The following is a 22,231-nucleotide window of genomic DNA, read 5'->3' on the forward strand; positions in this document are numbered from 1 at the left end:
TGCCAAGGATTCTGGTGACACCCATTAGGTCCTTTCAGATAATGGCTTAACCTGCTGATACATGCTTATTGCTAGGCATACTTTTGGTACACTATTGAAAAGTTGTTTTGTTTTGTAAATTTCTTAGAATCAAAAGCAAATGTTTCTGTTACATAGGATTTAGGGTTAGACTAAGACATACTCTGAATCTTATGTTTGAAATTATATAGGCACTTCTACAACAAAAAGCATTCTGAGCATCTGCTAGAAAGAGTAACTCTTCAAGTGTTTGTTTTCATCGTCGACCAAAATCATTGCCCAAGTTGCATGGGATTTAACTAGAAGCAGATGGAAATAGAAATATCAATTGACAGGGGAATAGTGTAGGTACTGGATGATTGAACCAAATATTTAGCTCATTCATTGCATTTTCCATGTGTAACTGTCAAAGCACTTCACAAAAAGTCTGTATCATTATCTAAATTTTGCAGATGGGGAAGCAAACGGAGATACAGTACATCAAAGGGGGAATGAAAAATATATCTTAGTCTTTTGATTGTTTGGTGTGAGAAAATAGTGTTTATTTTTAGGATTCCAAAACTCTGTAGCTTGTCCTAAATGTACAGCAATGGTGCAGCCTTATTTTGGAAGGGAGTTTACCATAGAAAATAGAAATTTAAGTCCTGGCAGGTTGCTCTTGCTCTTTCATATTTTGTATGTCTAATCAAAAACCCACAGTACTCACTAAGGACCTGCTTTACAAAGATTCTTAAGCACACGTTTTAGTGGGATCAAAGACACACTTAATCAGATTTTCAATTTCAAAATAGACCCTGCAGTTTTCAGCATTTGGAAATGCAAGCATTTTGCATGGATGTAAAGCCTGCAGAGACAGAAAAGAATATGACAGTTACCTGCACGAAGTGGATTTGCTCTTAGCTTCAACTCACATTACCAATGTTTCCTCAATCTTAATGTTTATGGGCTTTTGCTAGATATAGCACAAGAAGTTCTTGTAGGTGTCTTTGAACTCTTTCCTCTTCTGCCTCTGCTAGGACTATTAATGTCATCCAAGCCTTCTCTGTCTAAATAAACAATAAAACTCTATTAGTAAATAGAATCATAGAATATCCTGAGTTGGTAGGGACCCATAAGGATCATCTAGTCCAACTCCTGGCACCGCACAGGTCTACCCAAAAGTTTAGACCATGTGACTAAGTGCACAGTCCAATCGCTTCTTAATATCAGACAGGCTTGGTGCAGTGACTGCTTCAGTGGGGAGCCTGTTCCAGTGTGCGACCACCCTCTCGGTGAAAAACCTCTTCCTGATGTCCAGCCTAAACTTCCCCTGCCTCAGCTTAACACCGTTCCCGCGGGTCCTATCACTGGTGATAACAGAGAATAGGTCACCTGCCTCTCCACTCCCCCTCGCGAGGAAGTTGTAGACTGCGATGAGGTCCCCCCTCAGCCTCCTCTTCTCCAGGCTGAACAGGCCAAGTGACCTCAGCCGCTCCTCATATGTCTTCCCCTCTAGGCCCTTCACCATATTTGTCACCCTCCTCTGGACACTCTCCAACAGTTTAATGTCCTTTTTGTACTGTGGTGCCCAGAACTGCACACAGTACTCGAGGTGAGGCCGCACCAGCTCAGAGTAGGGTGGGACAATCACTTCCCTCGACCGACTAGCAATGCCGTGCTTGATGCATCCCAGGATACGGTTGGCCCTCCTGGCTGCCGGGGCACACTGCTGGCTCATATTCAACTTGCTGTCAACCACAACCCCCAGATCCCTCTCTGCAGGGCTGCTCTCCAGCATCTCATCGCCCAGTCTGTACATATAGCCAGGGTTGCCCCATCCCAGGTGCAGGACCCAGCACTTGCTTTTGTTAAACTTCATGTGGTTGGTGATCGCCCAGCTCTCCACCCAGTTTATTTATAGATAATAAATAAACTGCTTAAACAAAAGGTGTGTATGTATTGAGGGAAAGAGACCTTTCTTACTGTGAAGCTAGGAGTAGGCTCTGTTACATTCCATCAGTGCAGAAATCTAGATCCATCAGACTGGAACAAATGGATACTCTCATATATAGTGCAGGAATAACTTTTCTTTTTAAAAAGAGTACATAAAAGATTTCTGAGGCTTTTGGGAGAAAATTGATATATCCAGAAAGGTACATTAGTGCAAGCAAGAAGTGTCCAGTGATGAATGAAATGCTCGTTCTTGTAAAGGGAAAGCTAGTACGATCTTGTTGCCTCTCTCCTGCCAGAGAAGGTTGTCCCAGCTGTATTGCAACAGCTTATAGAGAAGAATGAGATGTCACAAAATAGTCTGATCAAATGCCACATCCTGCTTATCTTTTCCATTTGCATAGGAACAGCATAGCTGCTCTAAGCTGACTGTAAAGCACCTCTAGTAAGAGTGATTTGGATAGCCTAATGATCTTATGTTTAAGTGCAACTTATGTCCGCTACTAATTTTTTTCCATTTGAAGCGAAGACATTTATGCAAAATAACTTAGAACTTATTTATCTCACTTGTCTGATGCACCAAGTTCCAAATGCAGATGGAAGTGAATTTTCATCATTGTTTCTCTGGATCCTTCACAGGAATGGAGGGACAGCTTGCAGTCTTCCCTTGTCTTCCCATTTCAGTGCTTATCACCCACCCAGGGTAATGCACTGCCCTTGTGCTCACTCCAATGATTTATAGCCAACTTCAGTACATGTGCCCAAGAAAAATTTCTAATATATTAATCTAATCTGCTGACTTGTATAATCTTTCATCATATTAAGACATAGGATAGGAGAAAACAAGAAGCCCCCAGGATTGATGGGATCGCTGCCTTTGGATGTGGGTAGCTGTGCAGAAAAGAAGAGCACCGCGAAGAAAGAAATCTCTGTAATCACAGTGGGAAACTATTGGTCCATCATTTAGATATGGCTTAACTTTTCTGGGATTTATATAAAAAGTCATCTAATAATAAAACTTTTGAAGAAGCAGCTGCTGTCGCATATTACCCAGAAAAAGACACTGGATGAGGAACACTGTGAAATACAAATAGAGTACTTCAAGAGTCACTTGACACGTGCAAAATGCTTCTACTTCAGGGTAGAACACAGCAGCTATGCAGCAACATACTGTAGATGAGTGTATCAGTATAAAAAGAAATTAAGAAAAGTATTATACCATTCAATAAGTATTTAATACAAAAGACATAACATCTGTCACCCAGTTTTTCCAAGTGCTTGCTTGGCCTCCCACTATCTCAAATTATTGTGTAGTTTTACAGTGAACTGTAGTTGTCTTTGAGCCAGAAATGTTTCAATGATGAAGTGATTTTTTTTGATGGGCAGACAGAACTTCAGGTATTAAAATCAGTTGAAGTTTGTTTTTAACACTTCAGGAGCAGGCATAGTGGTTTTTGATCTACTTTTACTTTTTAAAAAATTCTTTGTAAAATAATAGCACAATCATAATAGTTATTAAATGAACCTTAGAGTAGATGAAATAACTGAAATTTCAAAGAAAGAAAGGGCTTGGTGTTGGGATAAGAGTATGCTTTTTAGCTTGTACTGTAACAATCTTATTATTAATTTTGTGTTATTGAGAATAAATCTGTAGGATCTATACCTGAATGCAGTGGAGGAAAAAATGTGAAAAATGTGTAATTATACCTTTAAAAAGTACTTACAATATACTCTCTTGAAATCCAGACTTGCCATGTTCACTCATTTTGATTAGTATTTAACCATTTACATGGTTAACACTGTTCCATGAGAGTAAAAATGGTAGACATTAAGAAGGGAATATTTCTGTGTCTTCTCAATTCATCATCCAAATATTTTTTTTGAGCCAAATAAAATTTTCACTAGTTTTCTCATCCAAGATTTCTTCACATGTATCTTCATTTGACATGGTGTGTGGTAATTAAATATCACCTGGCATGTGAAGAAAGGAAAGGGTGGAAAATAATAAAATTAACATTACTGAAGAAGATCAGCTCTAGCCTAGTATTGCCCTTAGGCAGAAGATATCTTCCTAGCAGGTTCTCTTCATTGCAGAAGTGGCCATATCTCCATAGTAATTACATTTTAGTGTGAGAACAGACTCATCTTTTTATCTCCTATCATAATCAGTATAATTTGGTTAGCTAATCTGTAAAGCCTATCTGCCTGTCTTTAATTATAACTGCAGATAGTCCTGGAAGTAAAACTTCTCCAGGACTGGAAAAGGAAGAAGAGTTAAAGAAAATATAAAGACATAGTTTACAAAACAGGAAGTTTGCAGTTAAGAGCAGGACAGTACATTCTCTTATAATTCAGAGGCTTCAGTCTAACTACATTTACCGGAAAGGCGCAAGAATAACATCTCTTTGACTCTGAAATAGCAAATTTTTGGAGGTGAGAAATACCAAAAATATTTCTCCAACTAATATTAAATGAACTGGGAAATGCTGTTGCATGATAGATGCATTGGATGTGCACCTGGGGAGGAACAAACCCAGCTGCAAAACAGCTCTGCAGAAAAGGACCTGGGACTCTGGAGAACACCAAGTTGAACATGAGCCAGCAATGTGCCCTTGCTTCTAAGAAGGCTAACGATATTCTTGGCTACGTAGTATGGCCAGCAGGTCAAGAAAGGGGATCCTTCCCCTCTAGTCAGCATTGGCGAGGCTGCACCTGGGGTGCTGTGTCCAGTTTTGGGCCACTCAGTACAAGAGGAACATGGAGCTACTGAACAGAGTCCAGTGGAGGGGCACCATGATGATGGACTGGAGCACGTCTCCTCTGAAGAGAGGATGAGAGAGCTGGGAATGTTCAGCCTTGAGAAGAGAAGGCTCAGGGGAATCTTATCAATGCCTATAAATACCTGAAGGGAGAGTGCAAAGAGGAGAGCCAATTTAAATGACTTTCCAATGTCAAGTCTTTTCAATGGTGCACAGTGCTCAGACAAGAGGCCATGGGCACAAACTGCAACACAGCAGGTTTCATCTGAACATAGGAAGCACTTCTTTATTGTGAGGGTAAAGAATGAATCACTGGAATAGGCTGGCCAGAGAGGTTACGGAGTCTCCCTTCTTGGAGATCTTCAGAAGTCACCTGGACATGGTCCTGGATGACTAGCTGTAGGTGTCCCTGCTTGAGCAGGGGGCTTGGACCAGATGGCCTCTAGAGGTTACTTCCCACCTTAACCATTCTGTGATTCTGTGATGCATTACCTTGTTTGCTCACATTTCGTTATGATTATTTCAAGGTATGAATATGAAATCTCATGTCTGAGAGTGCAGCGTCACAACTATAAGATCGATATTGTAAACCACTTTCTAGCTGCAGTGTAAGAGCTTGTTTTATGACATAAACTTGACAGCTGCTGAGGGTGCAAGTGTGCACCTATTTGCTTACAGCAGAAAAGCTAGGACTATTGTTTCTGTGTTGTTATCTTATGACAGAAAAGTTCTCAAAAATTTAATATAAGATCTCTGTGGTTGTGTGCTTGGTCCTGTGTGAGACACAGATATATCAAAATGGTATAAAGTCTAAGGACTTTAGTGCCCAAGCTAAAAACAGATTAGAAGGCAAAATGGCAACTTTCAATGAACATTAGCTAAAAGTTTACCTTAGTTTTGTTAGATCAGAAACTTGCTTGTTATGGTTAGCAAAAACATTTATCTTTAAGCAGATTCTGAGTGAAAGTGAAAAGAATGAAAACAAAACAAAACAAAACAAACAAACAAACAAAAAACCACAAATGCTTATGGAGAACATCTACCCAATAGTATGGAGCAGTGGTAATAAGCAGTAAGTGAAACAGGACTGCCCAGAGGAGTAGTGTGGTGACTTCAGAAATTTAAGTCCTGCTGAGGTACATTTTGCAGCAAGTAAAACAGTGCAAATGGGTAAAAATATAAATAGGTTCAAGAAACCACTGTATTTTATCCTTTGTCTTAAGGAATGAGAAATCATTTCAACAGAGAAGACATAGAAGACATTGTAAAATATTGAAAGCATAACACTGATATAAGATGTTGTAAAAGTGGAAAAGTTTCTGGGGTTTATATTATTTTGTTACAGACTCTAAAATATACAAAATTGCCTTATAGAGAATGATTTCTTCATCCTTCTTTATATCACTAAAGAAGCTTCATGCCGAGCATTTAGATTGGAGACAGATCAAAATGCAGATTCTTTATTTGGTTACCTTAATAGCTTAATAGGCTTTTAGGATTATTAGTCTCACAAGTCTTTTTGAGCTTATAAAATCCTAATGTATTTGCTCTTAGAAATTATGAGCTCAGTCCCAAAAACTCTTACTTCCATGAGCCCTTCAGTGAATTGCTTGATTTAGTGCCATTGAACACTAAGGGTCTGCACGATCACTATCATGTGCTTACAAAACACTGCAGAGAACAGGAAAGTGCAAGGAATTCCCAAGGAGCCAATTACTCTATAAAACTACCTTGTCCCACTCCAGTCAGTCTCTTCCCCAAGGGTATTTGTCCTAATATTCATGTTGTAGTTAACCAAAAAGCAAAAGGATTGAGTGTTAATCAAAATTATATTTATTTAAAAACCCTGGTTATGGGCAACATTGAAGATAAAGAGGAGTCCTCACCTAGAGCAGGTGCAGCTCAGAGTTAGTTCTCAGACAGGTGTTGGGCTATAAGGTGTGTTCAGCTACATTTGAAATCATAAAACCAGCCCCTCAAGAGTGGGCGTGAATCCACACTAATACAACCCCTACCAAGTTTGCTACGGCTTTCCTAAGGATCAAATTAAACTGCCCCTCTCCCCTAAATTGCTGCATGCACATCCCTTTGGGTATCACAAGTTTTCCAGCCTTGCTTGTTGTCATGCTTTGTGATGATGTCTTTTGCATAGCAGACCAAGTCTCCTTGACCATAAAGCTGGTCATTACAAATTTTAAGCTTCTTCATCCATTGACCAGAATTGACGCTGATGGGAGGTTTGCCTTTTGACTACATTTCTGGCTGAAACTACCGTACCTACAGCCCTGAAACCATCTATGAAGTTACTCACAAAGATATAATGAAGAGTTACTTATGCAAACAATACACAACCTGGTGATTCCTTATGGTCTGTGGCTCTCCAGTTGAAAAGCTGTGGTTTTTTTGCAGTTGTTGTTTCTTTGTTTTTGTTTTTTAACACTGATGACTATCTGTCATTTGGATATTTCTACAGGTTTTTTCTCCTGAAGTTTCTAGCCTTCAGTGGTGTAGTCCAGGGAAGGAGAAATGACCAAATATTGCTGCAAGCTTTTCTGGTTCAAGTGGCACAAATGTGTACATTTGGAGTGAATAGACAGGAATCATAATTGCATCTTAACATGATACTTAATCAAAACTGAGCCTGTTTCAGCAAATAAAGTCTGTTTCAGCAGCAAATAAATTCATGCTATCTTTTTTCTTTTTTTTTCTTTTTTTTTTTTTTTTTTAATAGTTCTGTCGATTTCTTATGAAAAAGTGAGATTTGCACTGCATGGCATTTTCCATTCAATATTATAAATTCTGTTGGATATTTCTCATCTGAAGTCATTGACAGACCTTACAGGAATATTGGCAATTTTAAAGAAAAAGGCAAGACAAAACAGTTACTATGCTAACGGTGTAGACCTTAACAAAGGAAAGGCAAAGCAAAACAAAACAAAATAGAAAGTCTGATTCAGAAAGTGTTGGGAAAAACAGAAAAAGAAAAAAAAAAGAAAAGGAAAATCAAATGGTCCTCCTGAGAATGTCAGTCTGAAGATCAGACTGGAAGCAGACTAAGAATCCCGCATCAAACCTTTTCTGCAGGAGATTCTGAAACTCAGTCATAAAAGGTGTGGAATAGGTTCATTTCTGTTTAACATCCTAAAACTGTAAATAGTTAAAAAAAAACTTCTAAAAGTTATTTTTTGTTGTTCAGAACTCATTTGCAAGAGCAAGACTCCTGCTACTTAAAGCTGAAATTTCACTGAGAAGAATGTAAGAAATAGATGCTATTAAGAATCTGATACCTATACATTTGACTTTTTTTTTAAGGAACCCTTGATCTTAGTGCAGTCATTGCTGAATTTTTTTTTTCGGATACCTGGGGGAAGATAAATTATTAGAGAAGAATTTTCTTCCAAGAGACAATACAAAATACAATTAAAATAAAATAAAATAAAATAAAATAAATAAAATAAAATAAAATAAAATAAAATAAATAAAATAAAATAAAATAAAATAAAATAAAATAAAATAAAATAAAATAAAATAAAATAAAATAAAATAAATAAAATAAAATAAGGTTTACTTCTCACTGTATGCTAGACTAACTTTTGCAAGTGACCATACTACCTACCTCAGCCTTTCAATGAAGAAACGAAACTGGAAGAATTGACTTGCTTAATCCCAGTGAGTAGTTTATGTCAATCTATGTTTACAAGGCTATGTTCACAAGAGTAAAGTAGCAGAAATATAATCTTGTAAATGAAACTGAGATAAATACAGTTTCAGTTTCCTCTTGGAATCAGAAGAATTTGTAGATATCACACACTAGGCATTAGTTTAGGTAAGTGCAAATTTAGAGGAGATAATGACCTACCAGATTAAATACCATTTGTCATCAGCAAAGAGCAACTTAAGATCCCAGAGACGGATTTTTCTTCAACTAATCAAAGAAATTAGGAAATGAGTTAAGAAAAAATGAATCTATTTTTCTAAAGAAGTCAAGCATGCACACATCACAATGAATTCTAAGGTCCTAGGTGACAGAAAACAAAGTGCAGAGACAATACTAATTCTCCTTTCTGTTTAGAAGTTCACAGTATGAGAGATAAATTGACTGAAATAATTAAACAAAATAGTGCTGCTATTTCCAATAGGCTGAATTAAATTAAAATTGATAATGAAAAATTTGCTGCGAAGTCTTTAAATCACTGTTTCCATTCAATAGCAAGCAGTGTATTATTATAGGATATTCATAGGGCAGTGTTGATAGTGGAGAAATTTGTCTTTCTAAAAAAGTTTATGCAAGCAGAATCTAAATTGCCACATCAGAAACTTTCACAACTCTGTGTGTAACCCAACTTTTTTTTGGCAGAATGGATCATTGCAACACAAGTGAATCGGTGTTGTTTTGCAGGGACATTGCTACTCACAGTTCTTTGTTGTAATGATTTACTGAACTGTCTTTAGATATAGGAAGTGCACTGACTTTCTTTTTGTTAGTCTTTTTCACAGCACTTTCCTCATAGAGAGGTATGAAGGCTCATTTCTTGAGTATTCTTTCATGGTCAAGGAAGGCATAGTTAACATGCTCCACAAATATTTCATGATCACTGAATTTCACACAAAAATATGTAGTCTCAAATACCAGGAGTCATGGCTGAAAATATTTAGCCAATACATCTACATTTCTCTGGCAGATTTCTGTCTCATGTTTCAAAGAGCTATAAAATAGAAATTTGGTGACTCCCGCACCCCACTCCCCCCAACCCCACCCCCAAAAAAATCATGGTTAGAATTTGATTGTCCATGGTTTATTCTTGGGCAGAAAATAAAAACTTTGTAAGACAGGATCTTCAGGCTGTCAGCAGTATATGTCTTTATTTGGCCAGCCAATAGATAAAAGAAAAGCACCTCTGCTCCTGTGGGTAGAACATTTGCTTTCCTATGCTCACAGAAATGTATACTTCCTGTGTTTTAGTAGATTTCTTTCTTTTTTAGTTTTATATCTTTTGACTTGTTTTCAGCCAGCATTTCTGGTCATTCTCTATGGACTAAACCAGAGGATGAGCCTTTTCCATATTAACACAATTGTACATAAGACTTAGGCATTCATATTAACTTATTTCCATCAGAGGAGTGCATATATGGGACTCTTCCACAGGACAGAGTCTGGAAAGCATTTTTTCCAGAGGCACACAAATCTCTACATTGCTTTTCTCTGGCCATGCCCAGAAGATTGCCAGGCATTGACAATACTGCAATAGATTTTGTGAATGTACAGAAATATGCTATCACCCAGATCAATTCTGCAGTCCTTGTTTCACAGATGGCACTATTAATCCAGCAGGCAGGAGCAGCTCTTGTTTATCACCAACCCGTACGAGCTTTCAGCTAGAAGTGAAACATGAAAGGGTTTGCATCCTGTTATAGTTCCTGCTTTGCCATCCCTTAATGAGCTCAGGGAGTAGTTTATAATGCTGTCCTTACTTGCCTGTGACTCTGACAGGGGCGGAGGCCAGCAGTGAAAGCAGCCAGGGGTGGAGAGGGCTGAGCCACTGTGCGATTTCCCCGGCATTGTACACGGCTGCTTATGGTGCTGTTAACCAGAATGGCTGGGCAGTCCCTTTGCTAGAAGAAACAGAGACCCAACTCACCATAAGTTACTATAACATTAAGAAAGCCATTTTAAATGTGTATTTTTATTATTATTATTTAATGGTTATTGCTGTAAGAGCTGACTAGCGCAGATGGAACACAAAGTTAGTTTTTCCAAAAATATTCTGGCAATCATTCTTGTTAGAGTAGTTGACTTCCAATCCACCACCCAGTCTGATCTGGCTTGTCAGAGTAAGCAGCCAAATCTAGAGCCCCCAGTCTTCTCACCTTTGTTTTTCCCAGTTTTGCATGGCTGGGATATGTGACTAAACTTTTACACTTTTTTTGTATTTATTATTTCTTCACTTGTTTCAAGATATTGATTTTATCTGACCTCTTTTTTTTTTTCCAGGTAATTGATAAAACTTTGTGAACCAGAATGAAAAGTTTTTGATAATCTAGGTTTAACTGGAATATTGAAAAACGTGGATGGTTTTGAGATGAGATTTCTATTATTGCATATAAACGAATTCAGTTTGTAAATGGAGCAAAATTAATAGGAATTGTTCAATAACAGTCCAAATGATTCTTTCCAGTTCAGTAAGCAAAAATTGGATTGAAAGAAAAAGAATTAGTATAAACAGCACCCTTCAGGTATTTCCATAGATATCCACTGCAAGACTACTAACTACAAAGCATTTTAAAAACATACATGCGCAGAGATCTCCAGTAAAAGTGCCACTAGAACAAATATGAGGCAGACTAAGGGAGATTTAATCTGCTTTTCCTCTCATTCTAGCTGCATACTGTTTTACAAGTGGAAAGATAATGTGATTCCAAGAATCCATTTGTTCTCTTTGACTCCCTTGATCAGTGTTCTAAGGACAAAAACTAGTTAACATAAAAGAACTTGTATGGTAAGCACTGCGTAATAAAAAGTGGTTTGAATTCATCAAATCTTGATAGGAGCCTCAAACTCTAACATGAGAGAACCATGTTTCTTTACAATTTAGCTTGGAAAAGATTTCAGTCTTCCAAAGTTTAAGAGAATATCATGAAAAGCAACATTTTTTTTTTAATTGAAGTTTTTACATGCTTGTAGAATGATTGCAGACACATAGAAATAGAAATCTGAGAATTCATGACAATGGGAATTTTCCATAGAATGTAAAAACAGTTTATGGATTACTTCCAGACTGCTTAAGACTGCATAGAGCACAATGATTTCTCACTACTTACCTTACAGTTTTCTTTATATAGTTAATTTAGTTGTATTAGAGGTGCATCCTAAGTAACTAGGTTCTTCCCTCTTGGAACAGCCAGATTTTTGTAGATCTGGGAATAAATGCATTACATGGAAACACGGATTTGCATTGGAATGTCATTAAAGCCAATGACATGCCACCTGGAACCTAGCCACAGGATCTGGGATCAGCTACTAAAGCATCAGCAAACAGTTTGTATTTTTATACTGAGGTCCAGAAAGTCTTCTCTTTTGTTTTAATTTAATTTACACCTAGTAAATTTCAAAAGTCCATGTCGTGTTTTCATGTCCTATTCATCATGATGGCTTCACTTAATGCAAGGACATAGTTTGTGTTAAAGTCTTCCACTTTTAATTTTTTCCTCTTTTCATTTCTTACACTGAAAACATCTTGTACGGAGTTGCATCATATGGACAACAGTGGGGTGTAACAGCCTTCTTGTTGGTAAATGTGTTCTTCTTTATGGAAGCAGATAGCTGAAACAATAGGATTGCCCATCTCCGGTAAAGGAGTGTCCCAGCCCCTGGAAGAAAGCTGTGCATGGTGGTCCAGGTTTCCATGGGCATTGTGTGACATGTCTCTTACTTAGTGAGACAGGAGGAGAAAGGGCAGTAAGAAATTTCAAGAGGTGACAAAGAAGGACAGGGTCTGTGAGGGAAGTATATATATATATACCATAAGAGAAAAAGTAGAGACAGGCTGAGCATTTGGGGAGCAACTTCTGGCTGAAAGCAGACTTACAGCTGGGTGTAATGTCACTGTCTCCTGCTTGTGACTCCTGCAGTCCTTAGAGAAACCAGACTTTAAGGTTTTGTGTGATAGAATAGGATTACATAAAAGACGTATGGGGTTACCAGGAGTTTTTCTTTCTAATTGAAAGACCTTGCAGACTGTAATTTTGGCTGGTGTCCAAAATAACATTGCTCAGCAAAAGTCTCTAAGAAAACTCATAATTTGCAATGAGGCTCACCTGGCAGTTTGGAGGAAAAGAAATGTTTTTGCCCTGAAGCTGGAAGTGGGAAAGAAAGCTGGAAGACAGACCTCAGCCTGAGCTAGGGATGCTACCTGCTTAGGCTACCACCCTCACTTCTTTATCATGAACCCCCTCACACTTTCTTGCAGTTGTGGTCTCCTGCTATGCCCTGCCATGATTAAGCCTTTCCTAACTTCTGAGCTTGTTACCCCTAATGCCTTACTCTCTTTGGTCACAACAGGAACAGTGCTTGCAGCTGCAGGTTAGGTAATATTAGAAAGTTGTTTTGGCGACACCAGGATTTGCAGTTCATAAGGGAGAGCAACAAAGTCATTGCTTCTTGGTTATGTCTCAATGGGTTGCCTGCCAGCATCTGGTTAATAGATGCAGAGAAAAATCAATAGCATAACAGGCAGTATAGCATAGCAGATTGATGAGGGAAGGTAAGCACAAAGAGATTTGTTTTCTGTCCTTTGCTATGTCACACCGGACATAATTCCCTGACTGAGGTGTCCAGAACACTAACACCCAGAATGTGGGAGGTCCGACGTAAGATCTTAATGTTGTACTTCTGAATTTAGAAAAAGTGCCATTCAGCTTATTTCTGCCTCAGTTTCATTTCCAAGGAAGTTGAAAGTAACTTAGCATGTGCATGTTGTAAATTCTCCATAACACATGCCTGGTGGTCTCCAGAAGCCCAGCTAACATGGATGTTCCTGATTTCATAGAAATACATCTGTTTCATCTTAATGCAAAGCAGAACGCTGTTAAAACGCAGAAGGAATCAGAGTAAGGCAGAAGCTGATGTCCTCCATTTTTCTTTACTTAGTGTGAAGAAAATGCTAATTTGTTTGGCTGTATGGTTGCAGATAAAATTAGAAAATTTTGACTTGCTTTTTTGTCCACAGCTCTATCAGGTTTGTTGGAAGTAAAGTGCTGGTGTCTTATCTAGAGGTTTTCTGTAAAATTTTTTTTTCTATTTCTTGGCAATGTTTTTTTTCCTTACCATTTCTAGCACCTTCACCAGGTACAAGAGAAACGCTTGGAAGGCATTTGCATGCTTCAGGTGATCAGAAAGACAAAGGAGGGAGCAGTGAAAATAGCTGAAAATGTTCTTCTGAATGACAAGTATTGAGGCAGATGGTATTCAATGTCAGTTATAAAGACAGTGAGACTGAAATACTGTTGAATCAAATATGCAAATTTAAAGTATTTACTTTCAGCAATACTTTGTTTTGCCTCAGATTTAATGTCTAGTTTCCTGTTTCAAAAAGGTGAAAGTGCAATAGGATTCAGCTAGTGGGTGAATTAAATAAATATATATATATATTTTTTCATCTGTTTTTCTTTTACAACGTTGAAGAATGAGCCTAACATCCCACTGGACATAAAAAGTGGTTTATATGCTTTGATTGCATTGACTGTCATATAATCCTGTAAACCAGCAATCTCAGAGCTGTTAGAAACATGAATAGTCCAAAAATAAAAGATCTTTGATATTTGGTAAGTAATAAAGCACTGCAAGAATTACATTTTGGTGTTTTATGTATAGCTGTTGGAGATGCTACTCTCAGAGAACTGGTGTTTTGTGGCTTATTAAAATGTACATTTCTGTTGTGCTAAGTATAAAATGCAAAGCCCAAAGAAGGTAAAAAAGAGCATAATTAACTGCTGAAGAGAAGGCAGTCTTAACCAGTAACCTGCCCCTAGTACAACCAGCCATTTCCATCAGAACAAAGTTCTTTACAGACAGTGTCTCTGTCCCTGGTTTACAGATGGGGAAATGGAGGAGCAGAAGCAAAACCATCTGCTGGATTTTGTCTAATAGGCTAGTACAAAACTGACACCCAGAGTACTGCAAAGCAGAACTAGAGGTGTGTTCCCAATGAATTAAAATTTCACTTTTTCAAGGACTGTTATTTGAAACATTTATATCAAAAGGAACTTCCTGTTTTGATGATGCTTTTGTTTGTCCTTGCTCCCTCTCTTTTAAAATGTGTGAGGCAGAACACTTTTAAAATGTTATTAGCGTTTCATGGAAAAGGTAGTCCCACAGAACATACCACAGAGAGCATGCCAAGATTTTTCTGTGTCTCTTCTGAAGTGCCGGCATTCTGCCTTCTGTTTTCTGTCCCCTTCTGGCAGTATGGAAAATGTTAGCTATTAGCAATGCTCTGATGCTTTCTTAATATTGTTCATCATTTTATATGCCCATCTTGCACTTGGTTACATTCTTCATGCAATCACTACTCTGAGAGCTAGATCTGGCATGCATTTCTGCCAGCTGATAGAGTCGGCAGAGATCCCAGTGATAAAAAGTCCCTTGAGGGGAAAAGGTAGCTGTGAAATAAAACAGAAAAGTCAGCAGAACCAGTGGAAAGGGGTTGTGACCAGGCCAGCTGAGGATGAACTATTTCAGCATTTCCCCTCTGCAGGCTGTGCAGGTCAGGTTCTCCTCTGAAGCTGGAGCTACCCATTTCCTGCAGGGTCTCCAGGGGGTTAGAGGAGGAAATGCAGTGAAACTGCAGCCCTGCCATCCCTGTGGCGAATCCTCTGCCATGTGTAACCCACTTACAGCAATGAGATTTATCCAGTTGTTGCATAATTGTTGCAAATCATCATAGTAGCAATAAGCACCAAGATTTGTCAAACACTTTCCTCCCTGAGAATTATCGTCTCTATTTTTAGTGCAAACTCTAAAACATCTGTAATCTGCAGCAGGTCCTTTGTATATTTGGGTAGGCAGGAGTCCTAGGAAATGTTTTTCTACTGTCTTCTTCCTAAGCCATTCAAGTTTGAGTTGTAAGGAATGAAGTGCTGGCATCTCCTGTTAGTAGCCCCAGATTTGCATTTTGTTTCATGGGTGATTTTAATTCAGGTATTTTCTAAATTTTGAGAATTAAATCTTGGAACATTTACTAAGGCTTTCCCATGTAATATCGCTGATGAAGTATCAGCATATTAAAGACTAAATCCAGGTATTTTAAATCTAGCCATATAAATCTATACTGATGTACTTAAACTGTCACTTGTGAGAAAATGTTTTGAGTATCTAATTACTACAGTATGCACCTAATATTAGTTGTTGCTTGTTTTTTTCAAAAATATTCTCTTCTCTCTCCTGAATGTTACATAGACATAGAGAACTATTGTGTTAATTTATATAATTAAAAGAAAAATAGGAAAAGGTGACTTCATTGTCAAATCTTGAAATGTGGATAAGAGGACAACTTAAAACTGCATGATTACTTCTGACACTAAGGTGATTAAAAACTCATCAAGTCTTTAAGCTTGAGCTATTCCACTGCCATCCTAAGCCAAAGATACCTGATTTTAAGTAAGTTCAGAGAAGCTAAGACACACAGTGCAGACTCTGACGTTCTCATACATATCAAATAACTAACCTATTATTGGTCCTACTGGCTGACTGTAAGAGTTAGGTGTTTTTCCTTATTATAGTATGCATAAAAATCCAGACTTAAATCAGCTGAGCTACTATTAGCAAGTGGTTTTACAAATGATTCCTTCAACCATTCGTCACTGCTTGAATTGGCTAAGATGCATCTCTTCTGAACATTTATGAGGATTCACTGTCTGTATGCACATTGGGTAATTGTATGAACAGCCTGGCATAAATAAGGCAGCTGATCTGAATGAAGGAAACCATTCTGCTTTGCTCAAGGCTACACCTTTCACAGTAGGTGTTTTTAAACAAGCAGTTGTTAAAGTATCCAGGTATCTCAATTTGATAGTCCATCTCAATGTCTGAAAGTTCAAGCTTAATTCAACAAATTCTTCATTTTAATTAACAGAATAAGTTTACAACCTCAATTTAGTTTTTGATATGGTTCTTGTGAATCATATTAATTTTATTCAACAATGTAGAATTCTTTTACTTTACTTTTAAGAAAGAGAAAGGTTAAAGTAAAGAAGAAGGCAGGCATAGGGAAAAGGATTTTTTATTTTTCTACAGTGTACTTACTAAACTTTTTCCTACTCTGTTTTAAATAAGATCTAAGGTTCTGTACCCAGTGTTAGGTTACAGGCTGCATTCAGGTGATGATCTACTAAGCAGTAATAAGTAAACTAAAATCCCTGCCATCATTTTACCATAATTATATATGGAAATATTGATGTATAGCTACTCACAGCCTTTCTACTTAAGGAAAAAAGGAGTGGGGTAAAGAGATGCATCACCTTTAGTGAGTTAGCTGTACTGTCACCATCACAGCACCTGATAAAGCTTCCATAGACTGTGATGGTTATGGTTAAATTTTATTTCCATGGATGTCTAGAAAACGTAGTTTAAATGTACTGTGACTACTAGGAGTTGCACTTTTCAGTTTCCCACCAGCCAAATAAATCCTAAACATTGTGCTGGCAAGGGTTATAACAGAATTGTGTTGGGATATTCTTAGAAAGGATGTCTAAGGAATGTTAATTAGGTAAAACCCAAATATGTGCATGCTAAGAGAACTAGATAAACAAATAGCTTCCTTCTTTTGTTGTTGTTGGTTGGTTGTTTTTTCTTCACAAAGCCCGGTAGGCTTAATTCTGAAATCTGTCTGAGTTTGTTGCTTTGGATTCTACTTATGCATTAGCCTATCTTATCATATATTTTCCAATAAATGCTTAACAGTCTATTCCAAGTACATTACTAGCACTCTGTAGGATACTGATTTTTAAAAACGATCTGGGTCCCATTAAGTCAACTGGATTGACTTGAGTGACTCCCTTTGAAATGCATTTCATGTCTCTGCAGTTCAGCCTGACAAAAAAAATACAGACATCTTTAAACCATAGTGTCTAACAAAGATTAGAGAGCCCTGTGCACAAAGAAAACTATCACCTGTAATTTACTTCAGGACTGGCAAGCAGTGCCTCACTGATAGGTACAAAATTGCAGAGTCCAGATTCTGCTTTTGAAAACAGGCATAAGAGATATTAGCAGGCATCCTTCTCTATAAAACATGTTTGAGATATTTTAACAAAACCCTATCTGAGTTTATATTCTACAATAATTAAAGAAACCATATTGCATTCAGCACCACAGTCTGCCAGCCACTGAACATCATGAACTGTCATTATTCCCATAAAAGCCGATTAAAAAAAAAAAAAAAAAAGCTTTACATATTATAGTTGGAAAAGATTTAACAAGCAAAAAAGAGATGTCATCCCACACTGTAGATAGGGTGCTGAAATCTATTTATATTTTTACCTACTGTTGCACTCTCTTCTGATGCTGGTGGAACTGAAGTCATGCTTTGTCATGCTAGGAGGAGGGGGTGGGCATTAAGGTTTGCTAATTGCCTTTGCTAATTTGCTATTGAACCAATGAAATTGAAATTGTTTAACCAGAGCATCAACTCCTAGAGCTGTAGGTAGTGAGCTCTCTGATTTTGATTTTGGAATACCAGGTGGCACAGTCTAATAGATGGCTGAAATTGCTAGCCATCTTTTATTAGCAAGAATATTCTGTGTCAAATATTTAAAACTTTTTATAGGCTCTGCTCCTGATTTGCCTGTCAAGAAGCCCTTTATTTAAAAGGAAAGCATGAGGAGATCTGTCACATACTGAGGCATCATTTCTTGCATGAATTACATTAGGACCATGTTCCTCAAGGACATGAATTCTGAAACCATTACTAAACATTAAAAAGCTCTCTAAGATCAGACAGAACTATCAAGGTCCTGATGATATAATAATTTAATTATCTCTTGTATCTTTTCTACAGTTGCATTTGTCTTAAAGAGATGTAGCTGTTTCTTAGCATTCTTAAAAACTTTGGCCCTGGAAATTTTTGGGGGAAAAGAAATATCTTGTACATGTATAACACAAGCTATTTATTTCATAAACTGGAGGTCATCATATGACTCATGGAGAAACAATGACTCTGTTAGAAGAAAAAGGAAAAGGGAAAGGGAAAGGGAAAGGGAAAGGGAAAGGGAAAGGGAAAGAGAAAGAGAAAGAGAAAGAAAAAGAAAAAGAAAAAGAAAAAGAAAAAGAAAAAGAAAAAGAAAAAGAAAAAGAAAAAGAAAAAGAAAAAGAAAAAGAAAAAGAAAAAGAAAAAGAAAAAGAAAAAGAAAAAGAAAAAGAAAAAGAAAAAGAAAAAGAAAAAGAAAAAGAAAAAGAAGAAGAACATATTTCTTATGCTTGTAACCATTAAGAAAAAGATTGTAATGAATTGCATGGACTTCGATGTTAATATAGGATCTTATTTCTGTTTACCTGTAGGAAGAACATAATTTTCCATTTCTGTGGGAATGTTACTTACTCATTTAATGTGAACCTATTTCTTTGGTGTCACCATTGTGTGATGAGATGTAGTCATCTGAACAATTCTGATATGTTGCACTCAAAAATGGTCAAGTGAGCATTGTCATATCAGACATTGTTGAGCATTGTAACACGTTAGAGATATTTATAGCACTTTCATGCAATTGTATTTAGCTTTTTAGAGGTCAGAAGATAAAAGCATTGGCAAGAAACATGTCGGGTTTAATCAATAATAGACTTATGTCAGTGAGAAAAAGAGACGTGTGACAAGGACACCAAAGCCCATTTCTTCATAGCAAGTAGACATTTTCCGGATTTTTCCTGAAATAAAATGTTTTAAAGCTTTTAGCACAGGTGGAGTGAAGAAGACATGATCACGGAATTAGGTAGGAAGATGGATGAACTCTTAAGTGCTACCATGACATACAGGAGAACCAACAAATGTTTTGGTGAATTCTTTAAAAAATAAGCAAGCTGTCTCATGATTAATTTTTTATAATTCTCGTAAAAGCGTAACAAGGGGTTGTGCTTCAGATACCTTTGAAAAAGAAAGCATACTAGAAAGTATTGTTTTTATTTTGCATAGCTATAATAAATTGATGGTTTTGCAGAAATTATAACATGAAATTGTGAAAGATATTTTTTCTGTTATTAATCCCTTCAGAAATACATGTAATGCAAAGAAGACACTGAATTTCCATCTCTTCCTGTTCCTGAAGGAACTAATGTGCAATGGTTGTCATGCATCTTTTTTTCTAGAGTCACTATCCAATATATCCAAAAATATATTATTTACTCTAAGTATAATATAGCCATTTTAACCTTGGATACGTTTTTAAGTGTTGGCTTAAATGAAAAATTTGAATAAAATGTCTGAATACTAGATGTTTCTACAAGGGGAAAATGGTACTTCAGAATACTTTGCCATGCAATGTGTGACATCAAATTAAATAGCACTGAATATGTAAGTGCAAAAGTCACCATAAACAATATGCAAATAGCTTAATTTGCTCTCTTAACAGGGACAAAAATGCCATCAAATACATCATGTAAACAGCAAAACCATGACTGAATTTTTGAATTTTTAAATAGTGAAGTTGTTAAATAATTTAAATCACTATTTTAAGGTGTTGTTATTGTTAATCCAGGAGATAATTCAGACATTATAAATATTCAGTATCACTGAAATGTCTAACCATTGTTTATGTTCCTCTTTTTAAAACTGTGGAGACATTTCTGCCTTAAAATTCTGTTTATATTCTAATCTTGAATGTTTCTTCAAGGATGTAACTTGACCGGCAACTTAAGCTCAGAAACAATTTTATTACTAATAATGTGGAAAAAAAAATCAAAAAAAAAAAATCTGTTTTACAGTATTATAACCCATTCTGTACTGCGAGAAAGAATTAAGTTGTTTCAGATGTATTTTCACTTGTTTGTTTCCATAATGTGTACATGCAAAATGTATTTCATTATTCTTTCTCTTTATCACATAATTATCTTATACAATTTAAATTATACGGTGCAAATTCTCATTTAGTTTTTATAAGCTCATGCAGCTTCTTCCAGTTCCCTTTCAATTAAGTGACAGTGTTCCTTTTAATATAAATATATGTTTTTTAAGGAATGCCTTCAATATAAGTCTAGTGTGCTCAAAATTTTTGAGGACTGCTGAACATTCTCAACATCTTTTGGCCTTTAAGCCTTTTGTTAGGTGGAACCCAACATATGACTCAGATTTATCAGGAATATATTCTCATGTTTTTCATATTAAAATTAAGAAACAAATTTCCTATGTCCAAAAACTCAAGGTTCCAAATAATTTTTATAGTTTTATTATAGTTCCAGTTCTCAACATTCATCGACATCTCAGAAGCTTTACTTGTTTAACTATACCTACTGATCTTTAGAACTTGACTTGAGGCCAAAGTCTCTTATTTGGAGACAAGAGGTACTCATCCTGGCTTATTCTTTTTGCTTTTTTGCAAATTTTATTGCAGGATAACTTTTGCCTCCCATGAAAGTCCCTCAAAGTATGCAAAAGGAAAACATGTATTTGCAAGTGTGTGTATTGATTTGTATCTGAAAGAGCATGTGTATTTATGTACATTATGCCAAAAAATTCTAAGGTGCATTCACTTTTTTTAGTGACATTATAAAGCACAGATTTTATATTTTTCTTTTCTTTCCCTTTCTTCCTACTCCACTAAAAGTTCATTCTATGGTGCTTGTCTTAAATGGATGCATAAAACATATATTTTTTTTTTCTAACCATTTCTCACAACATGGCAGTCTAATTTCAGAGATGATGGGTAGTTCCTTTACCAGAACAAAGATCCCTTTTCATCTCCAAGTTAATATTCACAGCTGGGTGAATGTTTTTGACACAGAGTTCAGTTTGCATTATTCTTTTCCTTATTATGGAACAGAAGGGACCTGTTCTGTTATCAGTGTTTGCATATAATTGCTTATCTTCCACCTAACCTTTACGGTTAACTCACTACCTCAAAAGGCATGTTCTGACAGTTAAAGTTCACGTGTATCAAAAACTGGGTTTCACTGCATGAGGGAGTGCAACACAGAACTATTGCAAAATAATCTGTTTTCTGTGTGGACTCCAAACAGAAGCCTTGATATGGAGGAAATGATTTATATGCCAGCTGGTTGGGAAGGGGTTACAATCAAATAGGGATGAATGTGAGGCAGCTGAAGTTTGTATTGTGTCCAATTTTAATTAATACTTGACAACTGGAGTTCATACATCATGTGCCCTGGCATTGACTTTCCTTAAGGGCTTAGAATGGCTAGAGGAATGACATGACTTTGTCACAAGGTGTTATGGAAATATAAATCCATGATGAAAGTTCTGGGTTCCCAAAAAATAATGGAGTTAATTTTATTGAAGATACAAGCAAAAGTCATGACTACAAGTCAGATTTTAAATTTTGTGTTTATGTTTTTTTCGGTGCAAATTGTGTTCTTCCTCAGAACTGTCTCCTGGAGACTCTTGTGCTCTGCTGCTGTTGTCCTAGGGTTAGAACATAGGAATCACAAATCATCTCCATGATACATCAAGTGCATGAAAGCATTCGCTGCCTTTAAAATCCATCCATGTTCTCCTTTGACTTTAAGACAGAGCAGCATGTGCCATCTTGTCTGTCCTTAACTGTTGCTGCCAGTCTGGGATACATAGCCATTTACTGGGAGTTATAGAGTGAGACAACTTACTTTTCATTTCCTTGCATGAGTCTCTTCCTGCAAAATATCAAGGTAATGTTATTCCTTTTTAGGATTATACTGAACAGTTGGTCAGCTCTGAGTTTCTTATTGAATTTAGTTTTTCAGTCCTCACTCTCAAAACCTGGATGGCGTACTGGGAGTTTGCCTCTCAGTGTATTTTATATAAACACAACGATCGGTAGCCCAGCTG

General features: G+C 36.8%; 1 protein-coding gene across 5 annotated transcripts in view; it reads left to right on the forward strand.

Annotated features, from left to right (window-relative positions):
* SLC24A2 (solute carrier family 24 member 2) overlaps positions 1 to 22,231 on the forward strand; it is a 145,590-nt gene that overhangs the window by 40,259 nt on the left and 83,100 nt on the right. The gene's annotated exons all lie outside the window — the stretch shown is intronic.

The sequence above is a fragment of the Anser cygnoides genome, chromosome Z, assembly GCF_040182565.1.
Source record: "Anser cygnoides isolate HZ-2024a breed goose chromosome Z, Taihu_goose_T2T_genome, whole genome shotgun sequence".
Classification (NCBI taxonomy): domain Eukaryota; kingdom Metazoa; phylum Chordata; class Aves; order Anseriformes; family Anatidae; genus Anser; species Anser cygnoides.